General features: G+C 42.2%; 1 pseudogene; it reads left to right on the forward strand.

Moving 5' to 3' along the window:
* The first annotated feature begins 3,496 nt into the window (after positions 1 to 3,496).
* LOC124973389 (olfactory receptor 2AJ1-like) lies at positions 3,497 to 4,437 on the forward strand (annotated as a pseudogene).
* Positions 4,438 to 23,016: the final 18,579 nt, after the last annotated feature.

A 23,016-nucleotide genomic window follows, 5' to 3' on the forward strand; every position in this document is an offset into this window, starting at 1 on the left:
GAAAAATTGCTCTCCTTTGATTCCTGTGTGAACAGTGATATTGTGGATGTTAGTAACCATTCTTTAGTTTGTACCTAGGTAAGGGTCATTTTGACCCACTTCCCCTTCTGTTGATGATCTCGTGATGTGAATTTTTAATTTCAAATCATAGCAACAGACACTTATGATTGATGTGATTTTTGGTATAAGAACCCCTACAACCCTTTGGTTGGGGATGTTCTCCCAATAGCCATTTTTTGGGGCATCATGTGAGACAGTCAGTCATCTGGCTTAATAAAACTATCAAATTTGGAATCAGTGGTGATCGGTCTGTTCTTAAGTTGTGCCCCATAACAATGGGATGCACTTTCCAGAACAGAAATTCTAGGTGGGCAGAACTTTGTTCTCCTGAGGATCATCATCATGTTGACCCAGATAAACTGGTTTTCATGACCATGGTGGCTCGTCCTCTCAGGTAGACATATGTGGATGATCACAGCATCATCCCCTTCATGCCAGAGAAAACCACATATCTGGTGAGACACATCCATCACAGGGGCCAGCGAGGAGCCAGGGTCCCATTCCAGCTGTCTGACTACTCCAGGCCAGCTTCAACAACAGAGGTGGTGTTGTCCCAGCTTCACCAACAGAGGTGGCCCACCCAGGACATTCTACCTTTCACTTTGAAACTGGGTAAAGAGGGACCCGCAGGACTCCTCTGGTGCTGGTCTGGCCAGGCATCCAAGATGGAAGGGAGGCACTGGGGGTCGGTAGGCAAATCCCCCTACCAGGGAACACTGTATGTAGGCTGTTGGGCCTGTCCTCAACCCCCAAGCCCTTTGTGACTCTCCTGAGCATGGGAAAGCTTGTCATCCAGTGGGGTTACCCCACACCTCTGTGGGTCTCCCCTTCCTACCCAGATTCTTCTAGAAGGCCAGAGCTTCACATTCATGTACTGAAGCAGCCAGGATAGAGATCTGGGGCAGACTTGGGACTAAGTTGCTCACCTTATCCCTTGTTCTGGGGCCCAGGTACAGATGAAATGTGGGGACAGGAGCTTAGTCAGGCCTGGGGTTGTCACTGTCCTGGAAATGCATCTTGCAGGGTCTGTGAAGAGCCCCAGATCACCTAGCCACCAAGGAAGCCTCCTAAACTGTCCCCAAAGACCTGGGTTTCTCCCTCACCTTTGCAGGCACACCCTCCAGAACTCAGTCTTCTCCTGGGAATAAGCTGTGGCATGACTGTCATTCCATCATGGCTTCCCACCTACTGCACTTGTGGCATCACACTCTTCTGTGGAGACACGATGCCACCTTTCAGGTCCAAAATCTGCTTGTGTTTTAAGTTGACTCTGGAATCGTTCATCTTGGTAATAGAGGGAAAGTATACTTCCATATTCAGGGGAGGTCGTGAAGGCAGATCACACCCCTTTCTGCAGACACTACAGGCTTTTGTGTCAATTGGGCTATGTTCTGGGTTCCTACATTAGCAGATGCAAAACAGACTCAGAATAACTCAATTCTAAAATGATTGATCTCAAACTAGGGACTTTCATTTAATCAATAAAATATTTTGCTTTATGCCAGGCATGGTGGAATACCGTTGCAACCTCAGCAACTTGAGAGACTGAGGCAAAAGGATCTCAAGTTCAAAGCCAGTCTCAACAAAAGTGAGGTGATAAGCAACTCAGTGAGACCCTATCTCCAAATAAAACACAAAATAAAGCTGGAGATGGGGCTCAGTGTTTGAAGGCCCCTGAGGTGAACCCCTGGTAGATCCACCCCAAAAAGACCTCTATTCTTGCTGATTGGCAGAATCACAGACTCTTGGACAGAAGTCCCTGTGCTTCTCTTTTGCCAGCAGAGCAATAAAACTTATTTTTCCTTTTTCTCAAAGCTATATTCTCATTATTGGATTGGCATTAAAATGGAGGTTGGAGCTTTCAGTAACACCATGTCCTCGTGTTTCCAACACTCACAGCTGCTATCTGTGAATACATTTCTTGTTTTGAAATATTTTATCTGATGTTAATAGAGTTACTATAGTACAGTTTACTCATGCAGTTTGCATGGTATATGATTTATATCCTTCGATTTTCAATCTCTTTATACATTCACATTCAAACAGTGACTCCTGTAGGTAGCATAAAATTGACCTTGTTTTCATTCTGTTTTATCCCTAACTTCAGATAGAATTGTTCAGTCAGTTCACATTTAATGTCACTGTTGATGTAATGAGATTTATCTCTGATTTTTACATTTTTATCTTTTCCCATGTGTGTTTTATTCCTCTATCCCCCTTCACTGTGCATGTTTGTGTTTTACTGGGGCTGAGCCCAGGCATGCTCCAAAACTAAACTATATCCCCTGGGCCATTTAACATTTTATTTTGATAGTGGGTGAGGCTAAGGTGCTGTGGCTGCCCTAGAATTCTAATCACCCTGGCATGGCTTGCACCACCATACCAGGCTACTGCTCTATTTCTGTTTCTTTGTTCATTTCTTGCTTGCTGAGGAAGAAATTCTTCAGTGAATTTTACAGTTTTTATGTATCAACCTAGTTATGAGTTACCACATGTGAGAAACATGCTCACTTATTCAATCACAAAGAATGAATTTGTTAAAGAGCTGGACCTTCCAAGAAACTGAGACAGAGGAAAGACCCCCTTTAAAGTTCAACTCTTGCATTCAAATCAGATGTATTTTAGACATGTCCCCAAATAATAGGCATGAGCTTATTGAAAGAATAGGAAAAGTGGAGGAGATACTTTCCAGGGAGAGAATGTGTCCTCTCAGAGAGAAGGACAGTGTGCCTTCCCTGCATTCCAGTTTTATTGGGTTCCCAGAGAAATTTCTAGAGAGTCTTGCCCAAATCCATCTCTTCATCTCTGAGTGAGCACCAGGTAATAATGGACTTTATGTTGTCACAATCAATGTAAATTCATGTCACTTTGGCCAATGTTGAGTGGTTCTAATTGGATTCTTAACCAAAGAATTATCCTGATATTCCAAAAGGTGTTCATTGAAGAGTCACGATATCCCCAGGGGTTAGTCTCATCCAGGTCAAAGGTCCCTTCCATGATGGAAGACAGCATCATGTGATTCAAGCAAGTAAATATTCATCCTGAAAAATGGAAACAGTCCAAGATCGAGCCAAGAGACCCTCCATGTTTTTTAGGAAACATGCCTCACTAGCTATCATGGTGTTTCCGAGACAGAGGTGGAAGTCACTGGGATTCACCTACTTTTCCTTCCTGGCCTTCATACTTCAGTGATCATGCATTTGTTTAATCATTTTTTATGAACTTTGTATTTTACTTATTCTATTTAGTTGCACATGACAAGGAATTTATACATTTTAATAAATTATACATGATTTATGTGTAATCTCTCACTTTCCTGATCATACATATTGCAGGTCACAGGGGTCAGGCAGTCATATATGTTCATGAGGTCATAATGTGTGTTTCACTCTACTGCCATTTTTACAAAATGATTTGGTTAAATATGAACACTCACATGAGACCCGACAACCTCTCTGCCAGCACCGACTTCCTCCTCCTGGGGCTCTTCTCCACTTCCCACTCCAGTCTGGTCTCCTTCTCCTTCCTGGATGGCATTTTCATCGTGACCCTGATGGAAAACGAGCTCATGATCCTGCTCATCCGCAGGGACCCGCGCCTGCACACCCCCATGTACTTCCTGCTCAGCCACCTCTCCTTCATGGACATCCTGCACATTTCCAGCATCATTCCCAAGGTGATCACTGACTTCCTGTCAAGCCCCAGAAAAATTTCCTTCACAGGCTGTGGAACCCAAGTGTTTCTGTGCCTCATGATGCTGGGTGGTGAGTGCCTTCTCCTGGCTGCCATGTCATGTAATCGGTTTGTGGACATCTGCCACCCCCTGTACTATCCAGTGCTCATAAATGAGAGGGTCACTTTGCACCTGGTTGCCAGGTGCTGGCTGGTCAGACACACAAGGCCACAATCCACACAGGGTTCCTAATGTGCCTCCCCTACTGTAGCTCTAGGGTGATCGATCACTATTTCTGTGAACTTCCTGCCTTGTTGAAGTTGTCCTGTGCAGACACCTCACACTATGAAGGAGGGGTTGATGTGAGTCCTGTTATTTTCCTGCTGATCCCTCTTTCCATGATATGTGCATCTTATGTGCAGATTCTTCTCACCTTCCTCCAGATGAAGTCATTGGAGGCACGGAAGAAGGCCTTTCCCACCTGCTCCTTCCACATGGTCCTGGTCCCAAAGTAGTATGGGTCCTTCATTTTCACCTACATGAGACCCCAGACATACCACATCCCAGGCCAGGACAAGTTCCTGGCCATATTCTACACCATCATCATGCCCACCCTCAACCCTGTCATCTACAGCTTCTGGAACAAAGACGTCCTGATGGCCATGAAGAACCTGCTCAGAGGTAGTTTCCTATATAAAAAGTGAAATAGGCCTGAAGATTGTATTCTTTCAATCATGAGCCCAAGTGCTGGGTCTTCATGTTTGTTCTTAGGTTGAACTCAAAATTTTATTACTTGAACACTCAGTTGAACTAACATACACATGTTGCTAGTAAAGCAGGCAAAAGTTGTGTCTCATTACACTTAGTGATTGTTTCCAAGAGTTCTAGAAAGACTGCATTCCTATCAGCAACTACATGGTCCAAGGTTCTTCTATTGCTCCCAATGACGAGCCTCCATGGTCCTCCCTGTGTGACTCCCAGTGCCTACGGCATGACTTTCTCCTTCTGTGTTTACTTAGACTCACTTATTGGGATGTGCCTTGTTGAGAAATAACAACAGGCAAACCTCACTGAGGGTATTCAAGGTTGTCACTGAAGCCAAAGAATAAGATGTAAATGGAACGTCACTCAGAGTTGCATGGACGGTGGATTCTGCAGTGATGTCCTCCACTATGCTGCTTACTGCCACCTGGTGACATCCGAGGGAGTGGGCTCCCTGTGTGTCCCTGCAGTATCAGTCCCATCGGTGGAGGCCTGAGTGTCCAACCCACACTCGGGTGCACCCACGTTCTGATGAGTAGGGAGCAAGTCAGTGTGGACTGGGGATTTGTTAGGTACAGCCCTCACTGCATAACCCATGGGAAACTGAGCCTTGACCTATGTCTCGTAATTGGGATGTGAATGGCTCCATCATCCTAGGCACAGGAAGGATGTAAAGTCTTCCTTACATTCTGTCTTGCTGTTAGGAAACAGGATGAACCCAATATTATGTATAACTGTAGAACACTATTTAAAAGAATATCATCCTCGACTCCTCTGACATCTCACAGCCAGTCCTGCTGCTGGGTCCTTAGAGCAGACTCCAGAACTGCCCCTGTCAACACTCTGTAGACCCCTTTCTTGTGACCTCCATCCCTCACCTGGGCACAGTATGGCCGCTGCCTGCTGTGGTGATGCCTCTCTTTCCTCTTTGAGTCTCTGTCACACACTAGGTGTCCTTGTCAAGGATCAGTTAAGTGACAGCTCTCTCTGTTGAAGTTTCCAGTAGCTCTTAGTGAGCCCAAGTCCTCTAGACCAGCACCATGACCACTGGATACATTTCTCAGTGTGCCTGGTCTGCCCCGGGGCTTCTACTGGATTATCCCCTCACTCTCGCCAGGACTCAAGCCATTTTGTCCACTGATCATGTCCTTCCCATACAGTACACTTCTGAGCATCCTCTAATTTGGATGTCTGTTTCAATTTCACTCAGAGTAGTCTTTGATGATGAGTTATTTTAATATAGCACTGTGGTGGCACTCTGTGGATTTGCTCTCCTGCTTCTCCTCCTGAACACCATCCTCACTCATCTCACTCAGGGGCCTTTGTGGAAGATATCAAGTGAAAGATCAATATTCAGATTTTCCTTGGATTCGGTATCTCATGTGCTCAACCCTCTCCCTTCTAAGATTCAACAGGCAGCAGAGTAATCAGATACCCTGATAATGACCACATTACACATCCACCTAGCTTCTCAGAGTTACTTGAGCGTTTGCTGTTCATTTCCTCCACTGTGACTTGGAAATTGTTTTTAATCTCTCTTCTTTGTAACTTTTAGTGCATTAATAGAAAGTTAGGTCTTGTCATTAGTATGAATGACCTCATAAGCCATTTTTTTAAATGAAGAATAAGCCAATGCACTTAAAGATTCAATTTCATAAAAACGATGCTGTATACAGGCTTGTTGTTGAATGACCAGATATTAGCTGTTTATTTCACAAAAGAAACAGTGTGATGATGGATATCAATCTGCTCTACTCCTTGAGCCACTTTGATGTCTATATGCTTCCCATGTTATCATGCTATAAATCTCAAATACACACAATAATAGTTATTGTGTAAAACACAAAGAAGGATCATTCTTTGCTCTTCCATCAGGGACATGGCTGATTCTGGCAGGTGGAATCTGTTCTGATGATTCATGATCAGCAGTATCCTGGAGATGCTCTCTCTCTCTCTCTCTCTCTCTCTCTCTCTCTCTCTCTGAATCCCCCGGGCAGGTCCCTGTGAAGCTTGCAGAGTGTTGCAGGAACATACCACAACACCCACCTGAGTAAACCCAGGATAAAGGGAGGACAGAGGCTGTGTATTCCCAGACATCACCACTCCTGTGTTGAGATCATCCAATGTGCAGCCAATCCACACAATCAGCTGTGGGGTGCAGAAAGGAAGTGTCCCACAGGGGTGATGCTGTGCCCACCCAGGTTCTCTTGAAAAAATAGAGAAGTGAAGAAGGCATACCTTAGTGTCACCACAACCATCCTGGGACAGAATAGGTGAGAGAAAGTAACTCTCAGAGACATTAAAGTTGGAGGAATGTATAGCAGATGATGTTCTGTGCAGGAAGGGGCAGCAGTGAGAACTAGTGTCAGGTGTGCTGATTTCTGGCTTGATCTGCACCTGGTGGAAATATCCACATTTTGGAAGACTCACTTGGGCAGGTGCATGTCCGACCTAGGGAGATGTGTCGCTGTGAGACCTGGTCCCAGGATTCCCACTGAGTGCAGTTACAGCCCTAGCAGATGACAGATGGTCACCATGAAGTGAACTGAAGACACAGAAGCAGTGCTCCAGAAATTCACAGGGGCAAGTGGGACTTTGGGTTGACTTCAGGTGAGGAGCATGTTCTGTCCCTCACCACCTGCCCTACACACAGGGAAGCAGAGCCAACTTCCTGACCCAGGTGCTCATGCTTCTCCTCCAGAGCTCAGGATCACTGTGACCCGGCTGGGAGTAGAAAATGCAATCCTTCTCTACGTGGGTTTCCTCAGTTACAGTCTCTCACATCTTGGGTCACTCTTCAAAGTTCTGTATAATGCAGACAGAAGCAAGTGTAATAGGATAGTGGCATTAACAAGGACACAATAGTGTATAGACAGTCATGGCGAGCTTGGTCACTGAGCAGCTCCTGGGCCAGGCTGTGCTCTTTACAGAATGACATGCTATTTAAGATGCTTCCTTCAACCCCATACCCTGCACTCTGACTCACTGCATTTACTAGGAATTTAGGACAGATGTCATTTCATATGTGATTTGTACAGAAAAGATCCCAAATGATCTCTTCTGAAACTATATCTGATTTAGTTTCCTTCTTCATCGCTTTTCACAGGAAAAAATGCTTGTCCATTACATTTTTACATGAATACTAGGAGCATGTTCCCTCTATGGTCCTGATTTATTCTTGCATTCATATTTATTTAAGCATTTTAATCATTTCTTTGAACCAAATCATTCTGTACCAATTCTATGGAATAAAATTGAATAAATGTTATGTTATTACCTCACCTTTCCAGCTACGGACAAGACCACTTTTGTGAACCATGACTCTGTTCACTGGCTCCATTCATTTTGTATGAATAACCTGCACCCAAGCTGGTTCTGAGGAATGCCCTGTGGTCTCCTAAACATCACAGCCGTCCTGGAATGCTCACCTTCAGTACCACACTTGATACTTCAGAAGTGAGATACATCCGCCACCCAGACCCTAGGCCCCTGTGGATGGTGTTGTGTCCAGCTGCACATCTCTGTTGCTTCCAGCCCTGCTCTGGCTGGCGATCCCAGAATGTGCCATGGCAGGGCAGCAGGGAGGTCTCCCCCACAGCAGAATGTGGTCGTGGGACAAGCTCCCTTGCCACTTTAGACACTGGGATAGCTGTGTGACTTTCTCCAGTTAAGATGCTCAAAATACTTTCAGAATTTATCCTAATAATTTTTAACTTGTGATAAAAATGAGTCAACATAATGCTGAGATGTGTGACATGCTTAAGGAAAACATGCTAACATTAATGATTTCAATTGCTCCTACTTGTAAAAATATTTTATGTGGAAACATATGAATGTTTAGAAAAATGAGAGGGACTGGGGATGTAGCTTGGTGGCAGAGCACTTGCCTAGTGTGTGAGGCCCTGGGTTCTATCCTTTCACCCAGCACCACAAAAAGGAAAAAAGAAAAGAGGCAAACATGCTCAAGGCAAGCACTTTCTTAATGCAGAGAGCTCCCTCGGTCAACATGAATTCTTCTTAAGTTTAGCACCTGGGGGTTATTGGTCCACATTTTCTTCTGAAAGTATAAGCTGGAATTTAAAATTCTGCTTCTGTGAAGAAATCCAGTACCTACTGTGCTTTGAGGCTGCCGTGCACACATAACAGCCGGTGATTGCTTCAGTGACAAGTTATGACCATCCAGGTTTTTATCTGTACTTGGCTCATGTTGATTTCATTTTTATTTTACTTCCTCTATCTCACCATTCTGATGGGTTGGTTTATTTTTCTGTAATTGAATTCATCTGAACTCAAGAGACCATGTTTTTCATATAACAGAATAAAAAATAAAATTAATAAGCTTATCCCTTCCAGGTGCCAGAAACACATCTGGATTGATAAGCAGCCAGGTCAAGGTTTATCCTCTGCTAAATGAAGATTCCGCAGCTTTGCCTCCTTCCCATCACTCCCTGGCACACAGAAAAGAACCAGAAGTGGCTGTGTGCACAGGGACTCAGGCCTGTGCCTGCACGGGTGCTTCACCACCTGAGCTCTAAGAGACCTCAGGACTGCCTCCCAGTACAGATGTCCAGAGTCAGGGCCGCAGGTGCACAGCCAACGACCATTCTGAAGTGTCAGGTGTGTCATCAAAGGGACCCTGGGCAGGAAGTCCTCCACAGCTTAGCCCAGGTGATGATGGTGGCACTTCCCAGCAGTCAGGAAGACAGGGAGGCACTGGATCCAACTATGTTGTTATGGAAAAACAGGCAAATGCATTAGTAGAACTTTGATTACAGCTTATGAAAATTCACTCTTTGTCAAATCCTGGGACAGAAAACTGCAATTTCCATGTCTCATGAATAAGTCAACTTCATAAAGAAATTTAAAGTGTATAATTGTCATGTACAGTCCTTTAAAAACAATTGAGCAACTGGATGGCCGTGTGTGTGTGTGTGTGTGTGTGTGTGTGTGTGTGTGCTTTGACACAGAAATGTTCCTTTGTGCTTTAAAGTATCTTGTCTTCAATTCTGGGGAGAGCTTTTGTAATCACAAATTGTGGCCTTGGGAAGTGGTTTATGTTACGCATGAAATTCTTACTGGAATGTGAGGAGTAAGGCTCAGCCCTGACCTCAAAGCTGCCACATTCCGACATCAGGTGGGTGATGGATGCTAGAACCCAGTGACCGGTGAAGTCAAGGGCCGCCTCGGTGGCAGAGGAGTGATCTGGGCTGGCCAGGCAAGCGCACGCGGCAGGTGCCCTGGAGAGGAGAACCGAACAAGAAGTGGGATCCAGTCGCTGGAGGACCCAGGGAGAGGAGCTCCTGGGGCAGCGGGAAGGAGGCCGCGTGAGGGGCTCTGGGACTCCCTGACCAGAGCCCAGGGCGGCAGCGGACTGGGAATGCGTGCCACAGGCAGCAGCCCGCGGACCGCGATCTCTGCCTTCTGAGGTCGGTGCCCCTGTGATCACACCCGTGTACACCGCCCTTTCTCCGTGGGGTCTGGAAGCTGCGGCTCTGGGGATGCCCCATCAGCACACCAGCAGGGCTCAGGTCAGACAGAAGTGGGTGAGGAGCCTCGCGGTGTCAACACAGCCGGCATCTACACAGTCGTGCGCGGAGAGCCCCGCTGTGCACGTGAGGAGCACTAGGAGGCTCCGCTGGACCAAGAAGGTTCTTCACTGGGTTGGCACTTATTTTCATGTAATGCTGGTTCATGACCCTCCGGACAAACTCCAACGTCCCAGATTTTAACACCTTCAAATCCAAGATGTACAAAACACTGAAAGTAAATATTCTTATCAATTACCTGACAACAGAAATGTTTTCAATATGGAATATGCAGTAACTATCATCTAATGCTTTTATGACACTGAATTATAATTATTATCAGAGAATCCAATTGTCAGCACAGGTCTCCCTTCAGAATGACTGGCACATGGAAGTCATAAACCTACAGCAGACTGTGTTCAGGGCTTGACTGACAGGACTGATGACTCCTTTCTTCCTCTGAAATTAAACCTGGACTAAACAAAGGAGAAAGTACCCTAGTTTCCAGGATATGCATGGTAAACACTGACTTATAAAATGATCTAGTCACACTTTGTTAGTTAGGTCTATATTACTAATGTACTCCTAAGGCTATTCTTTGGCTCAGTTAATCAGCAGATCTGCTGAGACTCCTATGCAATAGCCCCTGAATCAGGGGGCAGAGACAGAGGATTCAGTGGGTTCCCCCTGTCCCTAAGCAGCACCCAGCTCTGCTGATGTGCCCAGGCCTCAGGGCTTCCTAGCAGGCTTGGCTTCCTCTGCTAAACCCAGGGAAGCCCCACTGTCCTCATTGCCCACTGCCCAGGTTCTGTGGGGCTCCTCCTCTCACCTCTGCTCAACCAGAGCCCCCTGTGGGAGCTCCAGGGTCCTGACCCATGCTACACCCACTAGCCTCTCACCTGGTCCAGAACAGAATCAAATCCTCTTTCTTCCCACACACCTGCCCTGGGGCCTAGAGATTCCAGAGCACTGTGTCTCTGTGCTGTGCTGAGGACAGGCAGGCTCCTCCAGGGCTGGTCCTGCTCCTCAGTCTGTACAGAGTGTTCCAGAACCTGAGGCTCCCATGGCACCTCCTGGAGTGGTTTCAGTGCCCTGCCCAGCAGTCCCTCTGTCCTTCCCCCTGCTCTCCTGTTCTTGTTCTTACTGATGTCCACGCACCTCCCAGTATGTGTGTGAACTGGTCTTGTCATCCACTAAACATGAACTCCCGATTGTGCAATGTTGTGTATTTTAACCACTAAGGTAAGTTGATACCCAGCAGCACTGCCACAAACAACAGCACTGAGCACGTTTTTAAGAGATGAATCTATCACAAAAATGGTGGTCTGATGTTTTCTCAATTTCTTTGAGGTCATGGGTTTTTGTTTCTAAAAGTTTTTAGACACAGAGCTGCCTTTAATCCTATCTGTCCCATGTACCCAATGCATCTATGCACCTGTTCAATTCCCAAAATCATGTTTTCACTTCTAATATTTGTGAATTAGAAAACTCTAAAAATGCATTCCATTTTTTATTAGCTGTCCTTTTTCAAAATGTCATTCAAGTTTACCACAGTTATCGGAAGCAACAATTATTTTGTTATGAAGTGTAAATTGTGACAGAAAAGCTATTAATTACTGTTCTTTAGTGTTGAAAAATTAATAACCCAAAATGACCCAAATTCACATCTAAAACAGGATACATTCCCAGTGTTTCTTTCAGATGGATGGGTACAGAAATGTAACACAGAGTATCTCATAGTAGGCTCGATATGGGAAGAAGTCCAACACTCAAATGGAAGATATAAAAATATTATAATCAGTGTTTGTGCAAATTTGGGAAAATGAGTGAAAGGAAAAACTTATTGACAGAGTGAGATGACCTAAAAAGAAAACAATGGAGTATTAAGAGTTGAATTTCAAATATAAATACCATATTTGATTGTTTTATAAAAATTAATCTACTAAAGACTTGAAAATTTTTATCAGCTTGTAAATGTGTGTACCAAATATTAACAGTGGGAATAAATTTGAAAATATCGGGGTTAACAATGAATACCATTTCCTTAACCTTAGACAAAGTACTTTATAGAGGAACTTAGACTTCCTGACCCTAGACTACCTGCTTCGCACCTGGGATCTGCTGATTATTAGTAATATGACTTTGAGTAAATTAATCTTCCTGTGCCTCTGTGTTTTCATCTATAAAATAATAACAACTCTTAGGATTGTTGCCAGAATTAAGTGAATTAGGATGTATAAAGTACTTACTTAGATATATGTATACATATAAATACCAATTAGGAATGGGCATAAAAAGTAGAAAAATTCATTAGGACGTGAAAGTTATTCATTTTTTCCCCTCTCTTTTTGGTTTCTTTACTTTTTGGTGATGAACATCTAATTTTTATTACTTTATGTATGCAATTAACACTGAAGAGAATAATTAAGGATACATATAAGCTATAAATCTTGAATGAACCACAGGATACTTTCCTAGTTGAACAGCATTGCAGAAGATAAACCCTTCTGCCTGCACCTTATGGAAATCAAACTACAAGACAGGAAAGGAAATAAACATCCTCTCTAAGGTTCATGTGCTTTGACCTGCCTGCAATGTGCACTTAGGCATGCTCACATAGGAAGGGTTAGGTGGATCACACAGGACACACCATACCTTCACAGTTTTCAAACTATGCTTTTGGATGGTGACCCACTTTTAGGAGCAGCAGCTAAGCTTCTGTTGAGAAGGTGAGCAGACAGTTCCTGGGAGAAGACCCAGTACTCAGCTGCAGTAGTGCCTGTGGGGAAGGAAGAGCAGCAACTGAAGATGTGGAGCAGCCAGGTCACTGAGGATACAGGTTCAAGCACACAGAGACCTTCTGAGCCACACAGCCAGGCTGTGTTAAACAAGAGTGCTGAGTTGAGGAGGGGAAGCAGGACCCTGACTCCGCAGGAGCTGAGACTGGTGCACAGTCCTGAGGAATGTCCTGCCAGGAGTCAGCAGGGAGGAAGGCTCCAGCTACCTCACTGGGTTTGACACCTGTGGTACTAGAGTTTAAATATTAAGACATTGTATCTCTCTCCGACTTGCTGAGATGTTACCAGAGAGAACTGGAGCAGGAACATTCAATTCAGGAAATAGCAGCAATTGAACATAGGCTGCAATGTTGAAGGAAATAATTTATTCTAAACAAACACTAATAGGGGATCCAAGGTGGTGGACTAGAGGGAGGCTGCATTCCTTGTCGCTCTGTAACTCTGGTTTCAAGCAGAGGATATCTGTTTCTTGGTGAGGCAGTTTTTGCTGCTTATCGATCCCCTGCACTTTACCCATTTCTCAGCTGTGATCACCTGCAGTCTGCCAGCATATCGATGCATTTTTTGAGTGCAGATTGCTCACTGTCAGATGCCTATCATCTGCCATTTGCCTGCCTCTCGCCTGTCCATTGCCTACCTTACACCTATCCATCATCCAGTGCATGAAATTCATCTCCCAATCATCTGACAACAGTCAGCAAACTGATCGCCGACCGCCAGTGGAGCACTAGCTGCCTGCTGTTGCCTGGAAGTTCTCTGGCTCAGTACTTGCAGGTTTGATTACACGTGGCTGCCGCCATTTTGAGACAACAACCAGGCCCATAGGACCCCTGGCTAGACTGACTTGAGCACCATCTCCAGGATCCCTCAGCCCAACCAATCACTCCCTGCCTCTGGGGCCCTCACATCAACTGACTGCTCCCTGCCACCAGGACCCCCAGACCAACTGACTGTGCCCTATCACTGGGACCCCAGACCAACTGATTGCACCCAGCCTCCTGGATCCAGAAACCACACCAAACACACCCGAACTCCAGGACACCTGCCTGACCAACCACAACACACCTCCAGGACCTCCAGCTGACCACGTCCACACCCTGAGCTGCAGCTCCCCATTTGGCAACACATTTGAAGTCAGAGCAGCCATCTTGGATAATCCTGAAAGCTGTAGCTCTGATCTTTAGGTGGGGCCAATTCCATCCTGAGATGCCTGCTGGAGACTTGAAGCTCAGTGTCGGGTACATCTCATGCATCAGGCTACTGAACGCTGGGAGGTTTAATTATTATATGACTGTTATACTGCAGATTTTCTTTTTCTCCTTATTGAAAAATTTTAAGTTTTTATTTCTTTACTTTTCTTGCTCTCTTTTCCTTTTGTTTACCTGTTCCCTCAGAGTCTCTTTCTCCCTTTTTTGCATGATAACATCCAATTTCTTTTGATTACACTCTCACCCTTTCTATTATCTAGAACTTCTATATATTCTTTTCTTATCCCATTAACAGCTACATCCTCCATCCCTCTACATCCTCTTTGTCCTCCATCAAAAACTGTAGATCTTATTGCAAATCTGTTTTAGTGAAGATAATATTTGAACTCATTCTGTTTATTATGACAATATTATTATTGTCCTCATGGGGCTATTTGGTGTAGGATTGCATAGGGTCTGAATTGGGCACTGCTAATATTGATCTCCCCTTAAAGAAAAGGTTTTGGAAACCTATAGGGCCACTATTAGCCTACTGGGGGAAATCTTCAATACCCCAGTACTGCACTCTTAGAGGGGAAGATACACGAACAACATGAAAAAACAAGGGAAGAAAATGATCCAAACAAATCTAGATTCTATAGTAATAGAATCCAATGACAGTATGGTAGAAAAATGTCAGAGAAGAACTTCAGGTTATACATGATTAAGATGATTCACAAAGCAAAGGATGAGATAAGAGAGCAAATGCAGGCAATGAATGATAATACCAATAAGGTGAAAGAGCAACTGCAGGAAGCAAAAGATCAAATGGAAATCCTTGAAATGAAGGAAACAATAAACCAAATTAAAACTCAATGGAAACCATCACCAAAAGACTAGACCACTTGGAAGAAAGAACCTCAGAAAATGAAGACAAAATATTTAATCTTGAAAATATAGCTGCCCAAACAGAGAAGATGGTAAGAAATCATGAACAGAATCTCCAAGAAATATGGGACATCATGAAGACACCAAATTTAAGAATTATTGGGATTGAGGAAGGCACAGAGATACAAACCAAAGGAATGAACAACCTATTCAATAAAATAATACCAGAAAATTTCCCAAACCTGAAAAATGAAATGGAAAATCAAATGCAAGAGGCTTACAGAACACCAAATGCACAAAATCACAACAGATCCACACCAATTATAATGAAAATGCCTAAAATTCAAAATAAAGATAGGATTTTGAAGGCAGTGAGAGAAAAGCATCAGATTACATATAGGGGGAAACAAATACAGATAGCAGCAGACTTCTCAACCCAGACTCTAAAAGCTAGAAGGGCCTGGATCAACATATTTCAAGCTCTGAAAGAACATGGTTACCAACCAAAAATTCTATACCCAGCAAAACTAACCTTCAGATTTGAAGATGAAATAAAATCCTTCCATGATAAATAAAAGTTAAAAGAATTTACAAATAGAAAGTCTGTGCTACAGAATGTTCTCAACAAAATATTCCATGAGGAGGAAATGAAAAACAGCTATGTAGGTCAGCAAAGGGAGGAACTACCTTAGAGAAAAACCACACAAAGGAGAAACCAAGTCAAGTTAAAAACCAAAAATAAGTCCAAATGACAGAGAATACAAATCATATCTCAATAATAACCCTGAACGTTAATCATCTAAACTCATCAATCAAAAGACATAGACTGGCAGAATGGATTAAAAAGAAAGACCCAACAATATGCTGCTTGCAAGTGACTCATCTCATAGAAAAAGACATCCACAGACTAAAGGTGAAATAATGGGAAAAAACCTACCATGCACATGGACTCAGTAAAATAGCTGGGATTTCCATCCTTATATCAGATAAAGTGGACTTCAAGCCAAAGTTAGTCAGAAGGGATAAAGAAGGACATTTCATACTGCTTAAGGGAACCATAAATCAGGAAGACATAACAATAGTAAATATTTATGCCCCAAAAAATGGTGCATCACTGTACATCAAACAAATCCTTCTCAATTTCAGGAATCAAATAGTCCATAGCACAATAATTCTGGGTGACTTTAACGCACCACTGTCACCACTAGATAGATCTTCCAAACAAAAGCCAACCAAAGAAACCATAGAACTCAATAACACAATCAATAACCTAGACTTAATAGACATATATAGAATATTCCATCCATCAATGAGCAGATTCACTTTCTTCTCAGCAGCACATGGAACCTTCTCGAAAATAGACCATATGATATGCCACAAAGCAGCCCTTAGGAAATGCAAAAAAATAGAGATACTGCCTTGTGTTCTATCAGATCATAATGGACTGAGAGTAGAAATCAATGACAAAATATAAAACAGAAATTACTCTAACACCTGGAGACTAAATAATATGCTATTAAAAGAAACATGGATAACACATAACATCAGGAAGGAGATAAAAAAAATTCTTAGTGGTCAATGAGAATGACTAAGACATATCAAAATATCTGGGACACTATGAAAGTGGTACTAAGAGGAAAATTCATCGCATGGAGCACATTCCAGAAAAGAATGAAAAGTCAAAAACTAAATGACCTAACATTACAGCTCAAAGCCCTAGAAAAAGAACAGAATAACAGCAAAAGTCATAGAAGACAGGAAATAATTAAAATCAGAGCTGAAATCAATGAAATTGAAACAAAAGAAACAATTCAAAAAATTGACAAAACAAAAAGTTGGTTCTTTGAAAAAATAAGAAAAATAGACAAACCCATAGCCACTCTAACAAAGAAGAGAGAGAAAACTCAAATTACTTAAATTCATGATGAAAAAGTAAATATCAAGACAGACACCACTGGGATACAGAACATAATGAGAAGCTACTTCAAAAATCTGTATTCCAACAAAATAGAAATTACTGAAGACATTGACAAATTTCTGGACACATATGCTCCTCCCAAACTGAACCAGGAGGACATACACAATTTAAACAGATCAATATCAAGCAATGAAATAGAAGAAGCCATTAAAAACCTACCATCCAAGAAAAGTCCAGGACCAGATGGATTCTCAGCCGAGGTCCACAAGACCTTCAAATAAGAACTCATTCCAATACTTCTCAAAGTATTCCAGGAAATAGAAAAGGAGGGTACCATACCAAACTCATTCTATGAAGCTAATATCACCCTCATACCCAAACCAGGAAAAGACACATCAAGGAAAGAAAATTTTAGACCAACATCCTTGATGAATATAGATGCAAACATCCTTAACAGAATATTGGCAAACTGTATCCAAAAATATATTAAGAAAATGTGCACCAAGATCAAGTGGTGTTCATCCCTGGAATGCAAGATGTTTTAACATCCATAAATCAATAAATGTAATCCATCATGTCAATAGACTTAAGGATAAGAATCATAAGGTTATTTCAATTGACACATGAAAAGTGTTCGACAAAATAGAACACCCCTTCATGCTCAAATAACTAGAAAAAATAGGGATAATAGGAACATACCTGAACATTGTATAGGCTATTTATGCAAAGTCCATGGCCAACATCATTCTTAATGGAGAAAAACTGAAAACATTCCCTTTAAAAATGGGAACAAGATAGGGATGTCCTCTTTCACCACTTCTATTCAACATTGTCCTCAAAACTCTAGCCAGAGCAATTAAAAAACTAAAGAAATTAAGGGGATACAAATAGGAAAAGAGGAACTTAAGCTGTCACTATTTGCTGATGACATGATTCTATATTTAGAGGATCCAAAAAACTCCTCCAGAAAACTTCTAGACCTCATCAATGAATTCATCAAATTAGCAGGCTATAAATCAAAATGCATAAATCTAAAGTATTTTTATACACAAGCAATGAAACATCTGAAACGGAAATGAGGAAATCAACTCCATTTGCAATAGCCTCAAAAAAATAAAATAAAATACTTGGGAATCAATCTAACCAAAGAGGTAAAATATCTCTACAATGAAAACTACAAAACATTGAAGAAAGAAATTGAGGAAGACCTTAGAAGATGGAAAGATCTCCCATGTTCTTGGATAGGCAGAATTAATATTGTCAAAATGGCCATACTACCAAAAGTGCTATACAGATTCAATGCAATTCCAATTAAAATACCAATGATGTACCATACAGAAATAGAGCAAGCAATCATGAAATTCATCTGGAAGAATAAGAAACCCAGAATAGCTAAAGCAATCCTTAGCAGGAAGAATGAAACAGGGGGTATCGCAATACCAGAACTTCAACTATACTACAAAGCAATAGTAACAAAAATGGCATGGTATTGGTACCAAAATAGACAAGTAAATCAATGGTACAGAATAGAGGACATGGACACAAATCCAAATAAATACAATTTTCTCATACTAGACAAAGGTGCCAAAAATATGCAATGGAGAAAAGATAGCCTCTTCAACAAATGGTGCTGGGAAAACTGGAAATCCATATGCAACAGAATGAAAATAAACCCCTATCTCTCACCCTGCACAAAAATCAACAATGGATCAAGAACCTCGGAATCAGACCAGAGACCCTGCATCTTATAGAAGAAAAAGTAGGTCCAAACCTTCAACTTGTTGGCTTAGGATCAGACTTCCTTAACAGGACTCCCATAGCACATGAAGTAAAAGCAAGAATCAACAACTGGGATAGATTCAAACTAAATTGATTTCTCTCAGCAAAGGAAACTATCAGTAATGTGAAGAGAGAGCCTACAGAGTGGAAGAAAATCTTTGCCACACATACTTCAGATAGAGCACTAATTTCCAGAATATATAAAGAACTCAAAAAACTCTACACCAAAAATACAAATAACTCAATCAACAAATGGGTTAAGGATATGAACAGACACTTCACCAAAGAAGATCTACAAGCAATCAACAAACTTATGAAAAAATGTTCACCATCTTTAGTAATAAGAGAAATGCAAATCAAAACTACACTAAGATTCTATCTCACCACAATTAGAATGGCGATTATCAAGAATACAAGCAACAATAGGTGTTGGCGAGGATGTGGGGAAAAAGGTACACTCATATATTGCTGGTGGGTTTGCATTTTAGTGCAGCTTCTCTGGAAAGCAGTGTAGAGATTCCTTAGACAAATTGGAATGGACCCACCATTTGACCCAGAATCCCACTTTTTGGCCTATACCCAAAGGACTTAAAATCAGCATACTACAGAGATACAGCCACATCAATTTCATAGTTGCTCAATTCACAATAGCCAGATTGTGGAACCAACTTAGATGTCCTTCAATTGATGAATGGATAAAGAAATTGTGGTATATGTATACAATGGAATATTACTCAGCTATAAAGAATAATAAAATTATGGCATTTTCAGGCAAATGGATGAAATTGGAGAATATCATGTTAAGTGAGATAAGCCAATCTCAAAAAATTAAAGGACAAATTATCTCATTGATAAGTGGATGAAGACACATAATAGGGGGTGGGAGGGGGGCAAGAATGGAGGTAGGAGGGACTGTATAGAGGGAAAAGGGTGGTGGGAGGGGTGGGGGGGAAGGAAAAAATAACAAAATGAATCAAATATCATTACCCTATGTAAATGTAAGATTACACAAATGGTATGTTGTTACTCCATGTACAAACAGAAACAACATGTATCCCATTTTTTACAATAAAAATAAAGTAAAAAAAACACTAATAAAGGCAACTCCTTTTCATTCTCCTCTTCTGTTTCATTTCATGTTTAGTTCTTATATTTTGTTTTTCTTTTTCTTTCAAGGGAATTAAATCAGTAGGTTTTCATGGGGCAATGGAATCAAACAACAAATGATTTTATATTGTTGGGGTTGTTACCCCAAAACCAAACTTACTTCTTTCTCTTGCTCCTTAATGTCTTTGTATTTTTTCTTACCTGTTTGGGGAACTCAGGAATGATCACCCTCATCCTCTTGGATCCTGGGCTCCACACCCCCTTGTACGTTTTCCTCAGGCACCTCTCCCTCATGGACATGATGTCCATCTCCACCATGTTTCCAAGATGGTCACCAACTTCTTCTGTGGTCAGAATAGCATCTCCTTCCTGGGCTGTAGTGTGAAAATGTTCTTCTCTGTGAACATGGCATGTTCTGAAGTTTAGCTTCTCGCCTCCATGGCCTATGACCGCTTTGTGGCCATCTGCTGCCCCCTCCACTATCCTATACATATAAGTATGATGATGTGTGTGAAGATGATCCTGTGATTCTGGACACTGGGCTCCATCAACTCCCTGCACACACAGTCTATGCTCTTCACCTTCCATACTGCATGTCCAGGGCCAGTGATCATTTCTACTCTGACATCCCAGCTTGATACCTCTGTTCTGTATTGACACCTCAGTGTATGAGTGAGTTCATGATTTTGGTGAGTTCATTCCTATATCTCCTCCTCCATTTCCTTGGCATCACAGCCTCCTATGGATGGGTGCTCTTTGTTGTCTTCCACATGCACTCAAAAGAGGGAAGAAGAAACACCTTTACCACATGCTCCACACATTTGACTGTGGTGACATTTTACTATCATCTTTTTGCCTACAATTTTTTCTGGCCCAAGAGTCTCCATTCACCAGCAGAGGATAAGAACCAGGCTGTCTTCTACACCATTTGAACCCCATGTTCAACCCCATCATCTACAACCTGGGCACCATGAGAAGAGTGTGTGGGATGTTCTCCCCCAGGAAGCAATGTGCACAGCTGACCCTGCTCCTCTGTGTGTCTTCTTTCCACACTGACTAGAAAACTGCACAGCAGAGCTGACCAAAGGATTCACATATGCAATTAAAGTTTCCTAGTGACACATTCATAAGTAAGATTAATTTATTCAATATTACATAGAACTATAATAATTAATATATTTATTCATAAGAAATATATTTAATGTTAATATAAGCAATATTGATATTAATTGAATACTCTATTGAATACAATAGATCATGTACTTGTACATGGAATAATATCAAGATGATAATATTTTGTGGATATTGACATGTTTTCTTTTGCACATATTCTACATGAAATTATTACTGAACTTGCATAGCTTGTTTTCCTTCCACACTGTCATAACTTTGTGGAAGTCTTGGGATTACAGCACATAATGACTTGCAGTGCACACATCCCAGTGCCCCATCGCCACAGGGGGCCCATGTCTGCAGAAATGCAAGACCTGGGGTGAGTAGTGACCATCTCCTCAGTGCCACACATGCCACATGTACCTATTGTTTTGACCATGACTCCTGGTCTTGGGACAGAACCCTGCACTCTGAACCTCCATTTCCTTTTCAATTCCAGTTGTGACTGGTGGACACACCGCATGTTAAGCAGGCCACAGTCACCCCCCTCTGACCATCCTCCTGGCACCCGCTCTGTGATGAAGCTCTCTCGGCCATGTGGGTAGATGCTGTGCTTTTCGTTCGTTGTTGTTTTCAATTTCTTTGACCAGCATGGTACCTGGTTGTTGACTTCACTGAGAGATTCTCCTTGGCTCTGATCATCGGTGGCCCCTCTGAGCTGCTCTTTTGGGTCTTCTTTCCTACTCTCCAGGCAGCCAACATAGTGGGCCCCTCTAAGGGTGCATGGTTGTGCCCTCCCCAGCCTCACAGGCAGTCCCGTGCATACAGGACCACTGTGTCTCATCCTTTCTAATCTATCTGGCTGGTAAGTCCCATAAGCCATCAGTCATGTGCCCAGCTCCTTCCTGGAGGGAATTCTCAACCACTCTCCTGTCCACATGTTCACAGACCTCTGCTCTGTGCTGTCTTCAGGTCCCTTTACCTGAGTGTCCTGGAAAGAGCTAACAATATATCTGCAGCTTGACCAGGTGACATCTCTGCATTCTTTGTTGTGCATGTGCTGGGCATTGTTCTTGGTGTGTGTACACCCACCAATTGCTGTGTGTTTCTGAAGATTTTATGGTACACCAGGTATCTCTCAGTATGCTCCTTTTTTGTCTCCATTGTGATTAGTTTTTTTTTTTCCCCTTTCAATTAAGAACCCTGGCTAATAACAATCATATCTCACATGTCAGTTTAAATGTGACTAGAAAATCTTATGGAAAGTAAGGCAGTGATTGTACTGATGGAGGAGGATAATATATTTTTGAAATATTTAGAGCAAGAAGCAAGAATATTTTATGAGTGTTCAGAGTGTGTCCATAGGATGAAGGGGCTCTGCCTACAGACCAAATGTCAAAAGGTATCTGATGTGTGGGAGGCTTCAGGCACCTCTGTGGCCCCTGTAAGGCTTTAAGTACACAGTATTTAGTGACTAATGGAACATTTGCTCCAGAGGTTAACACTATTTTAAAAATGAATTGTAGGGTTGAGGTAATATTTACGACAGGAAGTTAGTCATTTATATATTGCATGTTACCCCACTACTGAACCACAAGTGATATTAGAAATAGATCCATTCTTCAAAATATGAATAAAAAGCCAGAGTGGTGGTGCATGCCTCTAATCCAAGCAGCTTGGGAGGCCCAGGCAGGAGCATCACAGGTTTGAAGCCAAATTCAGCATCCCAGTGAGGCCCTAAGAAACTTGGTAAGACCCTTTCTCAAAATAAGAAAATAATTTATAAAGGCCTGAGGATGTACCTTTGTAGTAAAGCACCCCTGGATTTGTTCTTGGATACCAAAAAAAAAAAAAAAAAAAAAAAGATAAGGATAATATACTCATTTCTGTTTCCCTAAAGCAAACTTTCCTAAAATGTTACTTTAGAAAACTGTAATGTACACAGAATGCCTTATAAATCCACTCAAATAGATACCATGTGTTATAAAATGTGCATCTCACCATTGGAGGTAAAAAAGGGAATGTGAGTAAATGTGAAATAATGACTACAGATTTAAAATTGCCTGAAGCATGGCCACACCACGTGCAAAGAACATGAAACTGGGGCTCCAGTAGGAGGAGGTGGATGAGGTAATGTCTCCCCAGAGGCATTGTTGCCAACACTCAAGATTTTCTGGAGTAGATGCTAACAAAGATGGTAGCAGAT

This window comes from Sciurus carolinensis (genome assembly GCF_902686445.1).
Source record: "Sciurus carolinensis chromosome 19 unlocalized genomic scaffold, mSciCar1.2 SUPER_34, whole genome shotgun sequence".
Lineage (NCBI taxonomy): Eukaryota > Metazoa > Chordata > Mammalia > Rodentia > Sciuridae > Sciurus > Sciurus carolinensis.